Consider the following 20,870-nt stretch of genomic DNA (forward strand, 5'->3'; position numbering starts at 1 on the left):
AAAAAAATATATTTCACTGTGTTTGTTTAGTATTAAATTATTGTAAACAAATCTAAAATATATTTAGTTGGGTTAGGCTAAAATAAATTGCTCTTGTTATAAGGTTAGGTAAGTTTTCTCAGATTCTTTTGGTGCAAAATTAAAAATTTTACATCAACATTAATGAAAAAATATATCTTTAAACGTATAAGAGAAAATTTTAGAAAGGACTTAATTTTAAATGAGTTCTTGCTAATTGACCAGTTTTACATATTCGGCACGACATATATATATATATATATATATATATATATATATATATATATATATATATATATATATATATATATACATATATATACATATATATATATACATATATATATATATATATATATATATATATATATATATATATATATATATATATATATATATATATATATATATATATATATATACACATGTTGTTGGAGGGAGGGGTAAAGTAGGTTTTGTGGGCAAGGGGACTGGACTTCCAGCAAGCATGCGTGAGCGTGTTAGACAGGAGTGAATTGAGACGAATGGTTCTTGGGACCTGACGAGCTGTTGGAGTGTGAGCAGGGTAATATTTTGTGAAGAGATTTAGGGAAACCGGTTAGCTGAACTTGAGTCCTGGAAATGGGAAGTACAATGCCTGCACTTTAAAGAGGGGTTCAGGATATTGGCAGTTTGGAGGGACATCTAAACTGTCGTATCTGAGCGCCTCTGCAAAGGCAGTAATTATGTATGAGTTATGGTAAAAGTGTTGAATGATGAAAGTGGTTATTCACCTGGTAGTAGTTTAGAGGGCTATAGTCAGCTGGTGCTAGTTTAACTTGTGCTCGTTCAGCTGGTGCTAGTTTACTGTTCTTAATTTTTCTGAATCATATTTAGCTAGTGGTAAAGCTGGTGGTAATTTAGGTGGTGGTGATTTAGCTGCTTATGATTTAGCCGGTGGTAATTTAGCTGGATATAATTCAGTTGGTTGGTTATAATTTAGCTGGTGGTAATTTAGCTGGATAATTTAACTCGTAATAATTTAGCTGGAGGTACTTTAGCAGGTGATAATTTAGCTGGTTATAATTTAGCTGGTGGAACTTTAGCAAGTGATAATTTAGCAGGTGGTAGTTAGCAGGTTTCTTAAGCAAACTTACAATTAGACCTAATGAGAATTAACGATGTATCAAGGCAAGATATTTTTGACTCGCTTCTGGTATATTTTGCATAATAATATTCATTAGAAACCCACGACCAGCGGCTATGTAAAGATGTAATATGTATATATTATCCCAGTAATTTAAAATTATTTTCAAACTGATAACATTGTTTTCCAGATTAACACACTGGATTATTTTTGCCTTAATTTAAGCATTAAATATTTTTTTTACGTTGTGAATTCAGTCAAAAATACATTAGACTGGCGGCGGCAGAGGAAAACACATTACGAAATGTGAGCTGTACACAGTACAGTGCATTTTTCACTGATTCACCCCGCCCCCCTCCCCCCCCCACACACACAGTGGGGTCTGGCTCCGTGGTAAAGTACTGTGTACTCTGATACAGAGTTTGCAGGTTCGAGTCCTACTGTGGACAAAGAGACGAAGTTTGGAATTAACTTATATATGTTATTAGAAACATTTAGAAGTTATGGACTGAAAAATATATGGCTAGTACATATTTGTTTTTTCAAACCACTGGGTGTCCCATGGCTTGGTTGGTAGAGCACTCACCTCACATACCGAGTATTCGTAGTTAGATCCGTGGCATGGGTGGAATCGTTGGTCACTTATGTTTCCTTAGCAGTAAGTAGGTACCTGGGTGTTAGTCATCTGTTGTGGGTCGCATCCTGGGGGATGGGGGTAGTGTCCCTTAGATAGAGCTGGGCTTCGAAATAATCTGATGTAGGATAACTCTTAGACTGTAAACCTGATCTGCGTAAAACAATAAATCGCAATTAAAACAATGCTTTAAATGAAGCTCTCCTTCATCACTTTTTTTTTATCGTGCGTTAATTTCACTGTTCAGTAACAACACAGCAGTTCTACATGGGTTAAAATATATTAATTAACCTAACCAAACCAACCCAACCTGCAGTAATGAATATAACAAGTTCACGAAGAACTTGTATCTAAATGTTACCTAGCTCATTCTGCGTCACCACAAGTGTTACCTACCTCATTCTACGTCACCACAAGTGTTACCTAGCTCATTCTGCGTCACCACAAGTGTTACCTAGCTCATTCTACGTCACCACAAGTGTTACCTAGCTCATTCTGCGTCACCACAAGTGTTACCTAGCTCATTCTGCGTCACCAAAAGTGTTACCTAGCTCATTCTTCGTCACCACAAGTGTTACCTAGCTCATTCTGCGTCACCAAAAGTGTTACCTAGCTCATTCTGCGTCACCACAAGTGTTACCTAGCTCATTCTGCATCACCACAAGTGTTACCTAGCTCATTCTCCATCACCACAAGTGTTACCTAGCTCATTCTGCGTCACCACAAGTGTTACCTAGCTTATTCTGCATCACCACAAGTGTTACCTAGCTCATTCTGCGTCACCACAAGTGTTACCTAGCTCATTCTGCATCACCATAAGTGTTACCTAGCTCATTCTGCATCACCACAAGTGTTACCTAGCTCATTCTGGATCACCACAAGTGTTACCTAGCTCATTCTGCATCACCACAAGTGTTACCTAGCTCATTCTGCATCACCACAAGTGTTACCTAGCTCATTCTGCATCACCACAAGTGTTACCTAGCTCATTCTGCATCACCACAAGTGTTACCTAGCTCATTCTGCATCACCACAAGTGTTACCAAGCTCATTCTGCATCACCAGAAGTGTTACCAAGCCCATTCTGCATCACCACAAGTGTTACCAAGCTCATTCTGCATCACCAGAAGTGTTACCAAGCCCATTCTGCATCACCACAAGTGTTACCAAGCTCATACTCCAACATGACCATAAATGTTATCTAACTCATACTACATCACCTCAGTCTCCAAAATCTGCCCCAGTTAACTAAGATTTAACACTCCTCTCTATCAGATCCCGCACCTGGAATATCTTAGTCTTCTTGAATAGTATTCCCAGCTTACTAACAAGTTTCCAACACAAACCATACCACGGGCGGGGATAGAACCCGCGGTCAGAGTGCCTCAAAACTCCAGACCGTCGCGTTAGCCACTGGACCAGCTAGCCACAATAAGATTCGTCCAACTAGGTATATTTCTACACCACAGGAAGGTTAGCATAGGCACCACTGTGACCACAAATGCAAGTTTTTACAGACGAATCTCCAGCTAATCGTGTCATTACGATTTCGTGAGTCAAGTTTCGAACACTTTTGCAATAATTTCTTCTGAATGATCAGATGCAAAATACCTTCGGACACTCAACTACACTGATAAAGAATAAATCATTGCATTTAATAGGAGTGTGAACATAAGAATACATCAAATAAAAAATGTAAGACTAATTTATTAAATGCACAAGAAATATTCAACTTTCCTGAAATTATATTAACAAAAGTCTCTAGCTTACTTAACAATATTATTTTTTCTAACAATAAGCGAGGGAAAGTATTGGACAATTGCTGAGACAGATTGGTTGACATCGTGTGTGTATATTTACAAGTATGAGCGACTGACGACTGAGAGCTCACTGGGGGCATGGAATTAGGGTGTGAGTTAGTGTTTATGAGTCCCACACTCCAGCTGTCCAATCTCTTTGCAGTAATCGGCTTTATATTAGTATTAAATAGCACAAAAAACATACATGAATACAAAATGTTACAATGTTATGCAACATTGTTTATTTAGGCAAAAAGTTTAAACACAAAACCGCTATTTACATAGGTTTTCTTCTAATTTTGACTTACTAGTTCACCTCCTAGCAAATCTTACTCTATAAACAAGAATAAATATGTTATATTAAGATGTATGCAAGTCGTATGAACTTATCTCAAACAGGTTACTGTATAATGGAATACATCACAGTTTGGATGCATTCCATATTTGGGCGTGGATGTATTACCATATTGATCTACGGAAGGCGAGGTAAATTATAAACAGACAAGGAGAAAAGGTAGGTGTTCTAAGCATTACTTGCGCGTGCCCCATCTTACATGTCTTCCCGAGAGTATCGAAGGAAAAAACCTGTTGAAAACTTAAGTCCAAGTATCATTAAGTCCAAGTATCAAGAACAACGTTGGAATCACTGTCGAAAGAATGGCAAGAATTATAATGACTGCACCCAGAGCTAAAAGACTGTCTTTCTGTGATGATGTGGAGCAGCGGAGCAGGTTACACAATTTTGACAAGTTAGTAAATTTAATCTTACTAAAAAAACTGACTATCTTCAGGTTTATATTAAAGAAAATAAATACTCAATATCATTGTTAAGTGAGTTGGCAGAAATATGATAGGAGCATCACACAACTGAACGCCATTCAATCTTTTAGCTTCGGCATGTGCACTGAGGGGCACTGAGTATAGTATCGCTCGTGAGGCCGAACCATCTATAAACTTTATACACAGACTGGTCAGCGCGGGAGACAATGGATTTCCTATAGCCATTCCCTTCCTTTGAGCGTAGTAGTTCCCTTCAAACTCAAACGTGCAGTCAACTGCACACAATCAGGTCAGTAATGGTATTATTCTTATCGAAAGACAGAGATCTCGTCTAATTCGTCCTCCGGATTATATAGCAGATTGGGAACAGGTACTCGGAATACAAGTCACACGATCAGTTCACATATTAATGCATCCACAAACAGGTGGTTCTAAGCTAATAATACTGTGACTGGTACTCCAAACAGGAAGAGAATGAAATTAGTCCTGTAGCTTGACACAACCACGAATGTGTCCTAAGTAGGAGCGACATGTTCATTGCTACTGGACACCTGATGTTTGTGACACTGATAACAGCGTGATTTGCGGCGTCTCGGAATTTTGGTGGGCTACTCGGGTGGCGTACTAAAGTATCGCGGTCTCGATTTCCGGTCACTTACAGTATATATATATATATATATATATATATATATATATATATATATATATATATATAATTTGAAGACTTCTTTGTATTACCCTAAACATAGAGAAAAAGATCCCCAAATCTGACTTACGTTAAATGTAGAAGATATATTAGAAAATACTTCATAGTGGCAGCAGGAATTAAATCAAAGAAAAAATAGTGCAGCTGAAACTAGAATTTAAAAAAAATGGTAAATTTATAACAAATGATTGAACAACACGAACATAAAGTCTGCTCGTGTAACTACAAAAAGTTAATTACAAATTGGTAATGACTGGTGCACACACACGCACATTGTTCATCACCAAGTTAGGGAGAAGATGACCTTTCTATTGTACGAAATGTGAGTATTTTCCAGTAATTATACTAGAGAACCGTCGGGCTTGCATTAAACTTGATTTTAAGGAGTGTGTGTGTTGGAGGGAGTGTGTGTTGGAGGGAGTGTGTGTTGGAGGGAGTGTGTGTTGGAGGGAGTGTGTGTTGGAGGGAGTGTGTGTGTTGGAGGGAGTGTGTGTGTTGGAGGGAGTGTGTGTGTTGGAGGGAGTGTGTGTTGGAGGGAGTGTGTGTGTTGGAGGGAGTGTGTGTGTTGGAGGGAGTGTGTGTGTTGGAGGGAGTGTGTGTGTTGGAGGGAGTGTGTGTGTTGGAGTGTGTGTGTTGGAGTGTGTGTGTTGGAGGGAGTGTGTGTTGGAGGGAGTGTGTGTTGGAGGGAGTGTGTGTTGGAGGGAGTGTGTGTTGGAAGGAGTGTGTGTTGGAAGGAGTGTGTGTTGGATGGAGTGTGTGTTGGAGGGAGTGTGTGTGTCTTGGAGGGAGTGTGTGTGTCTTGGAGGGAGTGTGTGTGTCTTGGAGGGAGTGTGTGTGTCTTGGAGGGAGTGTGTGCGTGTCTTGGAGGGAGTGTGTGTGTTGGAGGGAGTGTGTGTGTTGGAGGGAGTGTGTGTGTTGGAGGGAGTGTGTGTGTTGGAGTGTGTGTGTTGGAGTGTGTGTGTTGGAGGGTGTGTGTGTTGGAGGGAGTGTGTGTTGGAGGGAATGTGTGTTGGAGGGAGTGTGTGTGCTGGAGGGAATGTGTGTGCTGGAGGGAGTGTGTGTGTTGGAGGGAGTGTGTGTTGGAGGGAATGTTGGAGGGAGTGTGTGTGTTGGAGGGTGTGTGTGTTGGAGGGAGTGTGTGTTGGAGGGAGTGTTGGAGGGAGTGTGTGTTGGAGGGAGTGTGTGTTGGAAGGTGTGTTGGAGGGAGTGTGTGTTGGAGGGAGTGTTGGAGGGAGTGTTGGAGGGAGTGTTGGAGGGAGTGTGTGTTGGAGGGTGTGTTGGAGGGAGGGTGTGTTGGAGGGAGTGTGTGTTGGAGGGAGTGTTGGAGGGAGTGTGTGTTGGAGGGAGTGTGTTGGAGGGTGTGTTGGTGTGTTGGAGGGAGTGTGTGTTGGAGGGAGTGTTGGAGGGAGTGTGTTGGAGTGAGTGTGTGTTGGAGGGAGTGTGTTGGAGGGAGTGTGTGTTGGAGGGTGTGTGTGTTGGAGGGAGTGTGTTGGAGGGAGTGTTGGAGGGAGTGTTGGAGGGAGTGTGTGTTGGAGGGTGTGTGTGTTGGAGGGAGTGTGTTGGAGGGAGTGTGTGTTGGAGGGAGTGTGTGTTGGAAGGGAGTGTGTGTTGGAGGGAGTGTGTTGGAGGGAGTGTGTTTTGGAGGGTGTGTGTGTTGGAGGGTGTGTGTGTTGGAGGGTGTGTTGGAGGGTGTGTGTGGAGGGAGTGTGTGTTGGGTGTGTGTGTTGGAGGGAGTGTGTGTTGGAGGGTGTGTTGGAGGGAGTGTGTGTTGGAGGGTGTGTTGGAGGGTGTGTTGGAGGGAGTGTTGGAGGGAGTGTGTGTTGGAGTATTGGAGGGAGTGTGTGTTGGAGGGTGTGTTGGAGGGAGTGTGTTGGAGGGTGTGTGTGTTGGAGGGAGTGTTGGAGGGAGTGTGTGTTGGAGGGAGTGTGTGCTGGAGGGAATGTTGGAGGGTGTTGGAGGGTGTGTGTGTTGGAGGGAGTGTGTGTTGGAGGGTGTGTGTGTTGGAGGGTGTGTTGGAGGGTGTGTGTGGAGGGAATGTGTGTTGGGTGTGTGTGTTGGAGGGAGTGTGTGTTGGAGGGAGTGTGTGTTGGAGGGTGTGTTGGAGGGTGTGTGTGTTGGAGGGAGTGTGTGTTGGAGGGAGTGTGTGTTGGAGGGAGTGTGTGTTGGAGGGAGTGTGTGTTGGAGGGAGTGTGTGTTGGAGGGAGTGTGTGTTGGAGGGTGTGTTGGAGGGTGTGTGTGTTGGAGGGTGTGTTGGAGGGTGTGTGTGTTGGAGGGTGTGTTGGAGGGTGTGTGTGGAGGGAATGTGTGTTGGGTGTGTGTGTTGGAGGGAGTGTGTGTTGGAGGGTGTGTTGGAGGGAGTGTGTGTTTGAGGGTGTGTTGGAGGGAGTGTGTGTTGGAGGGTGTGTTGGAGGGAGTGCGTGTTGGAGGGTGTGTTGGAGGGTGTGTGTGTTGGAGGGAGTGTGTGTTGGAGGGAGTGTGTGTTGGAGGGAGTGTGTGTTGGAGGGAGTGTGTGTTGGAGGGAGTGTGTGATGGGAGTGTGTGATGGAGGGACTGTGTTGGAGGGACTGTGTTGGAGGGACTGTGTGTTGGAGGGACTGTGTGTTGGAGGGTGTGTGTGTTGGAGGGACTGTGTTGGAGGGACTGTGTGTTGGAGGGTGTGTGTGTTGGAGGGTGTGTGTGTTGGAGGGTGTGTTGGAGGGAGCGTGTGGAGGGAGTGTGTGTTGGAGGGAGGGTGTGTTGGAGGGGGTGTGTGTGTGTGTTGGAGGGAGTGTGTGTTGGAGGGTGTGTTGGAGGGAGTGTGTGTTGGAGGGATGGTGTGTTGGAGGGAGTGTGTGTTGGAGGGAGGGTGTGTTGGAGGGAGTGTGTGTTGGAGGGAGTGTGTGTTGGAGGGAGTGTGTGTTGGAGGGAGTGTGTGTTGGAGGGAGTGTGTGTTGGAGGGAGTGTGTGTTGGAGGGAGTGTGTGTTGGAGGGAGTGTGTGTTGGAGGGAGTGTGTGTTGGAGGGAGTGGAGGGAGTGTGTTGGAGGGAGTGTGTGTGTGTGTGTTGGAGGGACTGTGTGTGGAGGGAGTGTGTGTTGGAGTGTGTGTGTGTTGGAGGGAGTGTGTGTGCGTGTTGGAGGGACTGTGTGGAGGGAGTGTGTGTTGGACGGAGTGTGTGTGCGTGTTGGAGGGACTGTGTGGAGGGAGTGTGTGTTGGAGGGAGTGTGTGTGTATGTTGGAGGAGGAGTGTTTGTGTATGTTGGAGGAGGTGTGTGTGTTGGAGGGAGTGTGTGTGTATGTTGGAGGGGGTGTGTGTGTTGGAGGGAGTGTGTGTGTGTGTGTGTTGGAGGTAGAGTGTGTGGACTGAGTGTGTGTGTTGGAGGGAGTGTGTGTTGGAGGGCGAGTGTGTATTTGAGGGAGTGTGTGTGTGTGTGTGTGTTGGAGGGAGAGAGTGCGTTGGAGGGTGTGTGTGTGTGTTGGAGGGAGAGAGGGTGTTGGAGGGAGAGAGTGGGAGGCAAGTGGATGAAAGAGTGGGAAGGAGAATGGAAGGAAGAGCAGGAGAAAGTGGAAGGGACCGTGGTAAGAAGAGTGGTAAAGTGTGTGTAAGGAAGAGTGCGATGAAGAATGGCGGAGTGAGAAGTACACCGATGAGAGGACACTCAGGCACACTGATAAAAGTACACTCATAAAAAAGACACTTAGGTAAACTGATAAAAAGGACACTCAGGCACACTTATGAAAAGTACACTTTGGTTCACCGATAAAAGAACACTCGGGTACACAGATTAATAACGCGAACAAGCAAGCTGAGGTCAAGCTGGAGAGAGGTAAGAGGAGAGGTCAAAGGTAAAGTAAAGCTTGAGGGCCATGGTAAGGTAAGCAATTTGGTCGGGGGGGGGGGGGTGAAGGGCCTGGGATGAGCCACATTTTTGGTATAAGAATTATGGATGACGTGAGTAATGGATAGGTTAGGTATAAGGTTCGTCAGGAAACAAGACAAGTGTTTCCTGACGCGGGTCTGGATATCCAGCCAACACGTACATTCACAATGGGGAATTTTGGCTGCTTCCAAGATTCTGCACCTCGTTCTGTCTTCTTCCTGAGTGTTTTACTGTGCTGATCATCGGTTCATGGCGTGATAATGTGTCCTTTAGTAACGCCAAGTGTATCGTTGGTATCATCCATCGTTCACGTGTACTTGCGTTCTGGAAGACGAGCTCAAAGTCTCGTTCTCTTTTCCAACGTAAAGTTTATTGCCTCCCTTCATGGAATACTCTACACCACTGCAGTAATGATTTTTTTGGGGGGTCTATGAAGTTTGGTGATTTCTTTTTCGGTTTTATAGTTGCAACAACCACGTCCTTGATATATATAGTCGTATGTCTAGCAGACAGACTGAGGCGATGGTCGATGTAGGGGAGACTCCTTAGTAGTGATATCAGTACTCAAGTACTTCCCAGTGCAGGAAGGGAATAAATAATGCGAAACACAGCAACAGTTGCTAGTGTAGTCAACTATGAAAGCATCCAATACCTGTAATGTTTTGCCCTTAAAAGGCCCAGAAGTTAGAATTACACCCGAAAGAACCATTAAAACGGTGGATCAACACCCTCAAGAGATCCAAAACCCTACAAAGGGGGCCCCTTGATTCTGGAGAAGAGCTGCTGATCCAAAGAATTGAAGCTATCCTTGGATCAAATCTGATTACCTCTGTGATGCCCCAGGTGTTATGGGGGACCTCCAAGTAAATCACTCTTATGAAACAACAGCAGCATCAGCAGCAGGAGCAAACACATTTTTTTGGTTATAATATTCGTCAGAAACGATAAATTTGGAGAGGTCATACGGCACTTCTGGAATACGAAGAAATCATATTTGATTTAAGGAAGAGAAGAATAACTCCAGTTTACTAGTATTAAAAACCCAGGCATCACTAGCATCAGAAACCCAGGCATCACTAGCATCAGGAGCCCAGATATCACAAGCATCAGGAACCCAGGCATCACTAGCATCAGGAACCCAGATATCGCTAGCATCAGAAACCCAGGCATCACTAGCATCAGAAACCCAGGCATCACTAGCATCAGAAACCCAGGCATCACTAGCATCAGAAACCCAGGCATCACTAGCATCAGAAACCCAGGCATCACTAGCATCAGAAACCCAGGTATCACTAGCATCAGGAGCCCAGATATCAACTGCATCAGGAACTCAGGCATCACTAGCATCAGAAACCCAGGCATCACTAGCATCAGGAACCCAGGCATCACAGGCATCAGAAACCCAGGCATCACTAGCATCAGGAGCCCAGATATCACAAGCATCAGGAACCCAGGCATCACTAGCATCAGGAACCCAGATATCACAAGCATCAGGAACCCAGGCATCACTAGCATCAGGAACCCAGATATCACAAGCATCAGAAACCCAGGCATCACTAGCATCAGGAACCCAGGCATCACAGGCATCAGAAACCCAGGCATCACTAGCATCAGGAGCCCAGATATCACAAGCATCAGGAACCCAGGCATCACTAGCATCAGGAACCCAGATATCGCTAGCATCAGAAACCCAGGCATCACTAGCATCAGAAACCCAGGCATCACTAGCATCAGAAACCCAGGCATCACTAGCATCAGAAACCCAGGCATCACTAGCATCAGAAACCCAGGTATCACTAGCATCAGGAGCCCAGATATCAACTGCATCAGGAACTCTGGCATCACTAGCATCAGAAACCCAGGCATCACTAGCATCAGGAACCCAGGCATCACAGGTATCAGAAACCCAGGCATCACTAGCATCAGAAACCCAGGCATCACTAGCATCAGAAACCCAGGCATCATTAGCATCAGGAACCCAGTCATCACTAGCATCAAGGTATTCCCCGCGAGAGAGAGAGAGACAGAACAGCACAGACGACATCAGCAGCACTCAACAGTTCCAGCCCTGGTAGAAGCACTTGGTGTAATCAACACAACCGACCATCACAATTCCCAGTAGAACGTCAGATTGCACGCTCCTACATGACTGTCTGCATCCACTGTATAATCATCAGCAGTGGACGAACCTCGGCCAGCAGACACACACTGCACAATGGTGCTGGTCTGCAAGATTATGTAGACAAGGAGAGATAACTTCGTGACGTGGGAGGAGACAAAGGAGGGACAAAGGGAATGAAGGAAAGGGGAGAGAGGGGGAGAGAGAGAGAGAGAGAGAGACAGAGAGAGAGAGACAGAGAGAGAGACAGAGAGAGAGAGAGAGACAGAGAGAGAGAGAGAGAGAGACAGAGAGAGACACCCCTACACATCTTGAAATGATGTTCTTCAAGCTTTGCATAAACACTAGTACCTCTGTACTAGCATGTGCAATGTACAGACCTTAGTGGCAACATGCAGATCCCATCAACTTCCTAATGGAAAATATTGACTCCCTTCTGCTACAACACAACTGTCAACATATACAATTGTTGGTGACCTCAACCAGCACCTTATATACTGGGACTTCCATGACCTTCTTGCAGTGTTTGACATGAGAAACTTTGTTGATTTCCCTACTCATATCTCTGGCTCCTCTTTTGACCCAGTAGTGAGTGATCTGGCAGAAGGCATAGTCACTTGTCAACCCCTCGGCTACGTTGGATCGTCTGACCACAAGGCTGTTTTTACCACACTTAAGATCCCAACAGAACGAGGTGAGGAGTCCACACGCACAACCTGGCTATGGGAAAGAGGTAATTGGCCAGCCCTTTGCTCTGAGCTCGCCACCACCGACTGGAATGCTCTTCTCCAGGGGGATGTTGACAACCAAGTGAAAGCCTTCACTGGACACATCCTTAATCTGCAACAAGAACACATTCCTCACCGGCAATATGTGACAAAGCCTACAGATCAGCCTTGGTTTGGCTTTCGTTGTAGAGAGGCTGCTACTGCTAAGTACAAAGCATGGCGAAGGTATAAGAGACATCCTACCACCTATAACAGGAACTTGCACATGCAAGCCTGTAGGCATATGGGTGATGTTCAAAAGTGGGCCATTGCTAAATGGGAGGTGGACACTAAAAGAAAGTTAACATCAGGTAGGGTAGGCTCCAAAACCTGGTGGTCCCTGGTCAAGGACAGACAAGGTTATCTGCCTGATGAACTTATTCCACCTCTAAATCGACAGGATGGGACCACCTCTACTAGTAGTCAAGAGAAGGCGGATGACTGTCTGCATCCACTGTATAATCATCAGCAGTGGACGAACCTCGGCCAGCAGACACACACTGCACAATGGTGCTGGTCTGCAAGATTATGTAGACAAGGAGAGATAACTTCGTGACGTGGGAGGAGACAAAGGAGGGACAAAGGGAATGAAGGAAAGGGGAGAGAGGGAGAGAGGGAGAGAGAGAGGAATCAGCAAGGCATCCTATTGGGGCAAGCGTTCCACAAGGAAGTGTGCTGGGTCCACTGTTATGGAATGTCTACTTCAACGACCTTCTTCATCTCATCCCAGAATCACATGCATATGCAGACGACTGTACACTGACATTCACTTATCCAAGAGAAGAAATGCCAGCTGCTCTAAGCTACATCAATCACCAGCTGAGAGCTATATCAGTTTGGGGAAATAGATGGCAAGTAACATTTGCACCTGAGAAAACGCAAATGATGATCGTCTCTAGGCACCATGATGGTAATGCTGGTGCAGTAGTAAGGATGAAAAAGAGAGAGAGAGAGAGAGAGAGAGAGAGAGAGGGGGGGGGGGCAAGTTTTCAGAGGTGACAATAATAAATCCCTGCATCAAATAAAGGCTGTGGGCCCAGATAGGGTGATCCCAAGATTACTGTGTAAATGTGCAGACTAGCTATCATCCTTCAATTCTGTGTTACGGTTGAAGGGGAATCAAAGTCTGATTTAACCACCTCTGGCTTTGTTAAGCCGACGCCATAAAAAATTATATAGATATACGAACGGTAAAGATGGTATAAACAGAAAACCACTCAGAGGAATGAATGTAATTCTTCAGTTTCATTCTACAGAAATACAACTGACATCAATCATGCAAAAATAACCCCCTCACACACACACACACGCAAAGATCAGCCAGCAGGATTCGAAGTCACATCAGGGAGGCCAGCAAGGTTCTCTAAGTGACGCTCTAGGCCATTCAGCCACAGATGCCTCAAGAGCTTGGCAGCCTTATTTACAAGCAATGCTTTTTCCCCAGCCTGGGCATACTACTGGGCCTCAAGCATGGGTTTCTAGCTATTTCAATCTCCTCCTCTATGTTCTAACCTCACGAGCGATTTTTTTTATATCAGTACACCACTCAGAAACAAGCGGGGATATACAGAGAAAGATCGCAGTCAGCAGGATTAGAAGCCACGTCAGGAAAGCTGGCACGGTTCCCTTCGTGCGTTTATGCGAGTAGTTAATGGTTCAAATCGGAGTGAAACGTCGTCATAATTTCATTCTCCTATGTGCGGGTTATTTGTGTATTGTTCCAGTTACGGTATTGCGCCTTTTTATTCTTTGTTATCGATTATAATGCCCAACATTCCTTCCCTCTTAAATTTCCTTATATTAACAAAAAGGAGTTAAGTATCATATACGAAACGATAATATTGGTAGTTATAAAATACGAGTAACATAACCACGATATTGATATTGAAAACTTTAAACTTTGAACGTGGATTATAATATCATAACAGAAATGATAATCTTGACAGATGCTGTATCGTATAAGTAATAGCAATCATGGTAATGAGAAACAAACCTTCCATCATGGCTACGGGAAGAGGATTCCATCATGGCTACGGGAATAGAATTTCATCATGGCTACGGGAATAGAATTCCATCATGGCTACGGGAATAGAATTTCATCATGGCTACGGGAATAGAATTCCATCATGGCTACGGGAATAGAATTCCATCATGGCTACGGGAAGAGGATTTCATCATGGCTACGGGAATAGAATTCCATCACGGCTACGGGAATAGAATTCCATCATGGCTACGGGAATAGAATTCCATCATGGCTACGGGAAGAGGATTCCGTTAGAACATCTTAGAAAAAGTTTCCATCATAATTATAGGGAAGAAATCTTTAATCTTTACTTAAAAATATTCTATTATGGCTACAGAGGTTTTATCACAGAAGCGAAGAAGAGATACAATCGTGTTTACAGGGCAAGCATTTTATCTTATCTATGGGGAAGATAATCTGTCTAGCTTACTGGGAAAATAATTTTTCTTAGCTATGGGGAAATTTGTTTATGCCACTCCCCAGGAAACTTGGGAAGAAAACATTACAGATTTATGAACTATTAATTAACACACAAGGAACAATGTGAAGCTGAATGAGGTGTTGTAAACTGACAAAGGTGAAGCGCAGATAATTTAGATGATAGAAGATGCGAGGCCCACTTGTAGAAGAATGTAATCAGGTAACTAGATTACATTATACATATACAAATGCTTAAAGTTTACTGTTGAGTTTCAACAAAGAATAATAAAAAAAACACAATACTGTGACTGGAACAATACACTGTGTGACTAGTTAATGGCCCATGTGCGGGTTATTCATGTAAAATTTAAACAAAATAACTCCAAGCCATTTTTATGTTTTAATTATGAAAAGGAACCAAGAATTTAAATTCAGGGTGAACAGAAAACCAATGCATACCTGATCACATGCACATTATTTTTTTATCACACGGCCATCCGATACAGCTTTATGCAGTTTATTTGTTAAGCATGTAATACATTCTTGTGGTTATTTTCATCCCAGCTCCTATGTCTGGCTACTGAGTGGTGAAGCCGACCTTCAGCCGAGTCTACACTCTTCGGCTAAGCTCCTCTACCTCAGTCAAGTCCATCTATGATTAACAGCCCCTCACAGCTTGCTTCAGGATTCATCTAGCAGAGGTTGTCTACTACTTACTACCACTTGCTTCTGACACCCCCTTCTACCACGACACCCCCTTCTACCATGACACCCCCTTCTACCACGACACCCCCTTCTACCACGACACCCCCTTCTACCATGACACCCCCTTCTACCACGACACCCCCTTCTACCACGACACCCCCTTCTACCACGACACCCCCTTCTACCACGACACCCCCTTCTACCACGACACCCCCTTCTACCACGACACCCCCTTCTACCATGACACCCCCTTCTACCATGACACCCCCTTCTACCACGACACCCCCTTCTACCACGACACCCCCTTCTACCATGACACCCCCTTCTACCACGACACCCCCTTCTACCACGACACCCCCTTCTACCACGACACCCCCTTCTACCACGACACCCCCTTCTACCATGACACCCCCTTCTACCACGACACCCCCTTCTACCACGACACCCCCTTCTACCACGACACCCCCTTCTACCACGACACCCCCTTCTACCACGACACCCCCTTCTACCACGACACCCCCTTCTACCATGACACCCCCTTCTACCACGACACCCCCTTCTACCATGACACCCCCTTCTACCACGACACCCCCTTCTACCACGACACCCCCTTCTACCACGACACCCCCTTCTACCACGACACCCCCTTCTACCACGACACCCCCTTCTACCACGACACCCCCTTCTACCACGACACCCCCTTCTACCACGACACCCCCTTCTACCACGACACCCCCTTCTACCACGACACCCCCTTCTACCACGACACCCCCTTCTACCATGACACCCCCTTCTACCACGACACCCCCTTCTACCATGACACCCCCTTCTACCATGACACCCCCTTCTACCATGACACCCCCTTCTACCATGACAACCCCCTCTACCATGACACCCCCCTCTACCATGACATCCCTCCTCCCATTCTCGTAAGCTGGAAGCTGCACTGTCATCGTTTATTCGTACAGCGATCTAGCCACCATTGTTCATACACCGACCTGGCCACCATTGTTCATGCACCGACCTGGCCACCATTGTTCGTACACCGACCTGGCCACCATTGTTCATACACCGACCTGGCCACCATTGTTCGTACACCGACCTGGCCACCATTGTTCATACACCGACCTGGCCACCATCTTCACCTGCCGTCTCGTTATCACCTCCAGAATGATTGTAATAATGGTATATAATACCGACGAGTACATAATTAAGACATACGTGCAACAGTTTGGTATCTTTTTTCCCCGAAACGTTCGGTTTACACAGTAGGCTTCTTCAGTCGGATACAGAGGAGGTAAAAGCATTGGATACGTGAAGACGATGTAATCAGTCCATCACCCTAAGAGACCGTTTTGAGGTCGTCAGTTCCTCAGCCTGTAGAAGAGTTCTGCTCCAAGTTTGGAACAATGTGAAGCTGAACCCTCAGAATGAAGTCTTATACACTGAAAAATGTGAGATGTAGATAATGTAGACCACGACAAAAGAGGCGAGACTCACTAGTAACAGTAAAGCTAATAATTGAACTAGATCAGATTATACAGATGCAAATGCCTTAAGTTTACTGTTGAGTTTAAACAAAATAACTCTGCAATTTTTAGGTTTTAAATGCCTTAAGTTTACTGTTGAGTTTAAACAAAATAACTCTGCAATTTTTAGGTTTTAAATGCCTTAAGTTTACTGTTGAGTTTAAACAAAATAACTCTGCAATTTTTAGGTTTTAACTATTATAAGGAAACAAATTAAATTCAAAGTGTACAGAAAAACCATCTTAAATCTGTTCGTACGAACACTATTTTTCATCACATCATGACCAGGTTAAATGATGTGTGTTCTCCTCTGTGGTCTTGAGGTGTTTGTGTATTTGCAGTCCAGAGTCCATAGATAAAGAAATGCTGAATATTTATAAAATCGCACATAATCTAAAATATTAAAAAAATGTATTGGTAAGTCTGTAAAAACTACCATGAGTACTTTTAACCTTAAAATGGAGAAAGTAGATATTTAACCAAGAATATGTTGGATCTGCCATATCATAAAAACTTTATAGTCCTTGTCTACTTAAGAACATCAACATCTAAGTTGGATTTAAGAAAAAAAATATCGATAACTTAAAAAAGCAGCCACGGAACGGGTGAGGTTTGAAACCATGGCAAGTGAGACAAAAAATTCACAAAACTAAAATATACTAAAAGCTGTGTAAGATTCTAACACAAAATACAATAAATTTGAGGCAAACAGAAAAAAAGTCTTGAACAAAAATTACGACAACAAATACAGCATTAGAATTGTAGAAGAGTCTAAAACTCTCTTCATTCATGTGAGAAATTTTAACCATTCCACTCATTTTCAAATGGAAGAAAAAGTTGTAAGACGCAAATCATTGGTTGAAAAAATATCGAATCGTGTTTTATAAGAAATAGTACTGATTACAATCTGAATATAAGTCCAGGATTGTACAGGTTGGATTAATTTTTAATACATAAAATTTGCAATGCTTAAAAGCATGTTGAGAAAGTTCCTCTATACATAGCATGTCTCTTAAATTTTACCCGACATGTAACCTGACTAAAAACTTCTGAATGGAAAAGAATCTCTCAGGCTCATTGACTAAGGTCATATGTAAAGTCACATGTGATTTCACATGTGACCTTACATATGCTTTGTAAGTCTCATTTCTCTTGTTGTTATTGCTGATCCTTGACAATGTGAGGAATGACAAAAGTTATTGAAATATTACTACTTTTCACTGTGGTTAGAGGTACCTACTGTAACCCGACTGGCGATTTCTCCACAGCCCAGGAGCTTTAACAGTTAGGTCTATTCTCACCCCACTCAGAGCCATAGTCTATGAACTCAGAAGTCGCCAGTTGGGTTACAGTTAGTGCCTCTGACGGGAGTATGTATAGAATTACTACTTCAGAGATTTTTCTATAAGAACCTCAGTAGCTGAGACAGTAGAACGACGGAGAGAGAGAGAGAGAGAGAGAGAGAGAGAGAGAGAGAGAGAGAGAGAGATCTAAGTGTAGTTCTCAATGGAACGGAATCAGCAAGACATCCTATTGGGGCAAGTGTTCCACAAGGAAGCGTGCTGGGTCCATTGTTATGGAATGTCTACTTCAACGACCTTCTTCATCTCATCCCAGAATCACATGCATATGCAGACGACTGTACACTGACATTCACTTATCCAAGAGAAGAAATGCCAGCTGCTCTAAGCTACATCAATCACCAGCTAAGAGCTATATCAGCTTGGGGAAATAGATGGCAAGTAACATTTGCACCTGAGAAAACGCAAATGATGATCGTCTCTAGGCACCATGATGGTAATGCTGGTGCAGTAGTAAGGATGAATTGGAGGATGTTGACACCTGGAGAAGAAGTTGATATCCTTGGGGTGAAATTTGACTCCAAGCTAACCATGAAGAACCATGTTGTAAATCTTGCAAACAAGGCAGCCAGGAAGCTTACAGCACTTCGCCGTATCTCCCATCTGCTTGACAGTAGGGGTTGCAAGATCCTGTACGAGGCACAAGTACGCTCACACCTTGAGTATGCTCCACTTTCTTGGTTTGCCTGCCCCCCCCTCTCATCTGCGACTGCTTGACAGAGTAGAGAACAGAGCAAGACGTCTCATCTCTCGCCTGGACCCATCCTGGATAGATCTGTCATTTCAGCAGAGCCTTCAACATAGGAGGGATGTGGGTGGCCTTACTGTTATGTACAAGGCCAATATTGTCAAAATACCACACTTGGATCCACTTCGAGGACAGCGTGAAACAAGCTTTTATGCCACAAGACGGGCAGAAAGCAGCAACTTCACTCTGGCTGTACCCTTCTCCAGAACATCACTCCATCTGAGATCATACATACCCAGGATGACTAGAGTATGGAACACATTCGTACAGCATAATGATGTCAACGAGATAAAGTCAGTTGATCAAATGAAAATGCTGGCCCACAGATGGCTCCAACTTCATCCTGTTTCCTACTTGTATGTCTCATAACAATAAAAATGCTTTCAAATGAGCTGATGTAGGTAACAGCTCTTAGCTTGCCAATAAAGTTAGGAATCCTTAACCTGTAAATAGATGTCAATAAAGCTAGGGATCCTTAACCTTGTCAAACCCTGTGTAAAAAAAAAACCCAAGATACATGGATTTATAATAATTCTTTCGAAGAACCTGGAAGTGCAGCTTTTACTGTACCTTGGACTTGAAGAGTTGGTGGTGTGGTGATTAAGTGTTTATGCTGATTTCTTCTGAGGCTCTTAGGATAAGACGAAAATTTATCTTGAATATCGCAGGAAAAAAGTTCAGTCTTATTCCTCATTGCCTTTCTCCATCTCTCCACTGTTATCACTGTGATTTTGAATTAGCTCCTCCACATCCTCTTTATCAACCTCTAGTCCCATTACCTCACCAAAAGAGAGAATCTCCTGGTTTACATCCTTCTCAACCTCAAATCCTTCATAGTTATGGATTACTCAAAGTCGGAAGTTCTTCCAGGTTGCACTGAAGCATCGAGTGGAAACTTCATTTCAGGAATTCTCAGTAAGCCTCACACAATGTAAGATGTTAAACTAAGTCTTCCAAAATTCCTTGAGGCTGATGACTCCATCTCCTGAAGTCTCTGCCAAGCCCTTGACAAACATCGTCTTAGTGTAAATCTTCTTGAAATTCGCAAATCACTCGCTGGTCCACAAGTTGAAGCAGAGGAGTGGTGTTGGTGGGAGTAATTTAACATTAACAAAGTTAAATTCTGCCTTTAAAGACATGGCAAGTTGTGGATCATGTCCTACTGCATTACTGAATGCCTTTAGATGAAGTTTCTTGATCCGCAGGTAGCTCTTGACTGAAGAACAAAACATTTCTTGGGCTCATTCACGTTAGAATTGTCATGCAGGAACGCCAGAACACACCCAACCTGCTCTTGGATCCTTTTTTTGTTTAAACGCTTTGGGGTTTTCAGAGTGGTAAACAAGCATTGGCTTCAGCTAGTAACCTCCAGAGGTATTGGCACACAACGAAAGAATAAGTTTATATTTCATAGGCTTATTCACAGGCAAGATGACCTCCTTTGTAATAAATGTTAACTTGGTCGTTCTTTACCCATACAACGCTGACTCGTCCACATTCAACACTTGACCAAAATAATCGTTCACCGTAACAAGCTCCTCAAACTGAAGCTAAAAAGCTTCAGCAGCTTTATCAGTATTGGAAGCCTCACCTTATCTGAATTTTTAATGCCGACCCTTTTATTGAAACTCTCGAACCACTAATTGCTAGCTTTAAAATCACCATACATTGTATCATCACTATTTGAGGGGTAAACTGTGTTTCAAATCACCGTAAATTTGTCTTATATTCTCTCAGATGTAACTTATATGCACTGTATCTCCCTTCATATATTTCTCTCTTATCCACATAACATCAATCTTTCCATCTCTATGATAATTTCTCTGCCGTTTTTCAATAGCTTAGATTAGTTAGCCTCTTTAATATTCTTTTTAATTTCCATCTGCTTGATAATAGAGATGGTTGTAGTAAGCCTTACTCACGTACCATTGCACTATTTTTCACATTTTTTGCTTGATTTTCAGAGAAATTGCCTGTTTACTCTGCACTTTAGGGGCCATGATGATTAGTAACACTAAAGATGACGTAAATAAATCACAAATGCAGTTCTAAAGGGTAAATAATGTAGAGTTGATGCGAGCAACACTCGTGGTAGTTTCAAACTGAAGAGAAAACGATAAACTGTAGTACAAACCCTTCTATTGGCTTAGATACTGCCATAGAGACATTCATTCATGTTGCTGATTGGCTGTTAAACCACCCCACTCCTATTGGTTAAGACGCTGTCCAAGAAGCAAGCTACCACAACCCTCGTTGGCTAAGACACATTGTTACGAC

The 20,870-nt window shown here is 43.7% G+C and overlaps 1 protein-coding gene across 1 annotated transcript in view; it reads right to left on the reverse strand.

The window, feature by feature from the left end:
• LOC128699309 (TLC domain-containing protein 3A) overlaps nt 1-20,664 on the reverse strand; it is a 623,909-nt gene extending 603,245 nt beyond the window's left edge. Inside the window, exon 1 of the transcript XR_011393719.1 lies at nt 19,164-20,664. The gene's annotated coding sequence lies outside the window, so the exon portion shown is untranslated. The remainder of the gene's footprint in view (nt 1-19,163) is intronic.
• Between the last annotated feature and the right edge of the window lie 206 nt (nt 20,665-20,870).

The sequence above is a fragment of the Cherax quadricarinatus genome, chromosome 61 (genome assembly GCF_038502225.1).
Source record: "Cherax quadricarinatus isolate ZL_2023a chromosome 61, ASM3850222v1, whole genome shotgun sequence".
Taxonomy (NCBI): Eukaryota; Metazoa; Arthropoda; class Malacostraca; order Decapoda; family Parastacidae; genus Cherax; species Cherax quadricarinatus.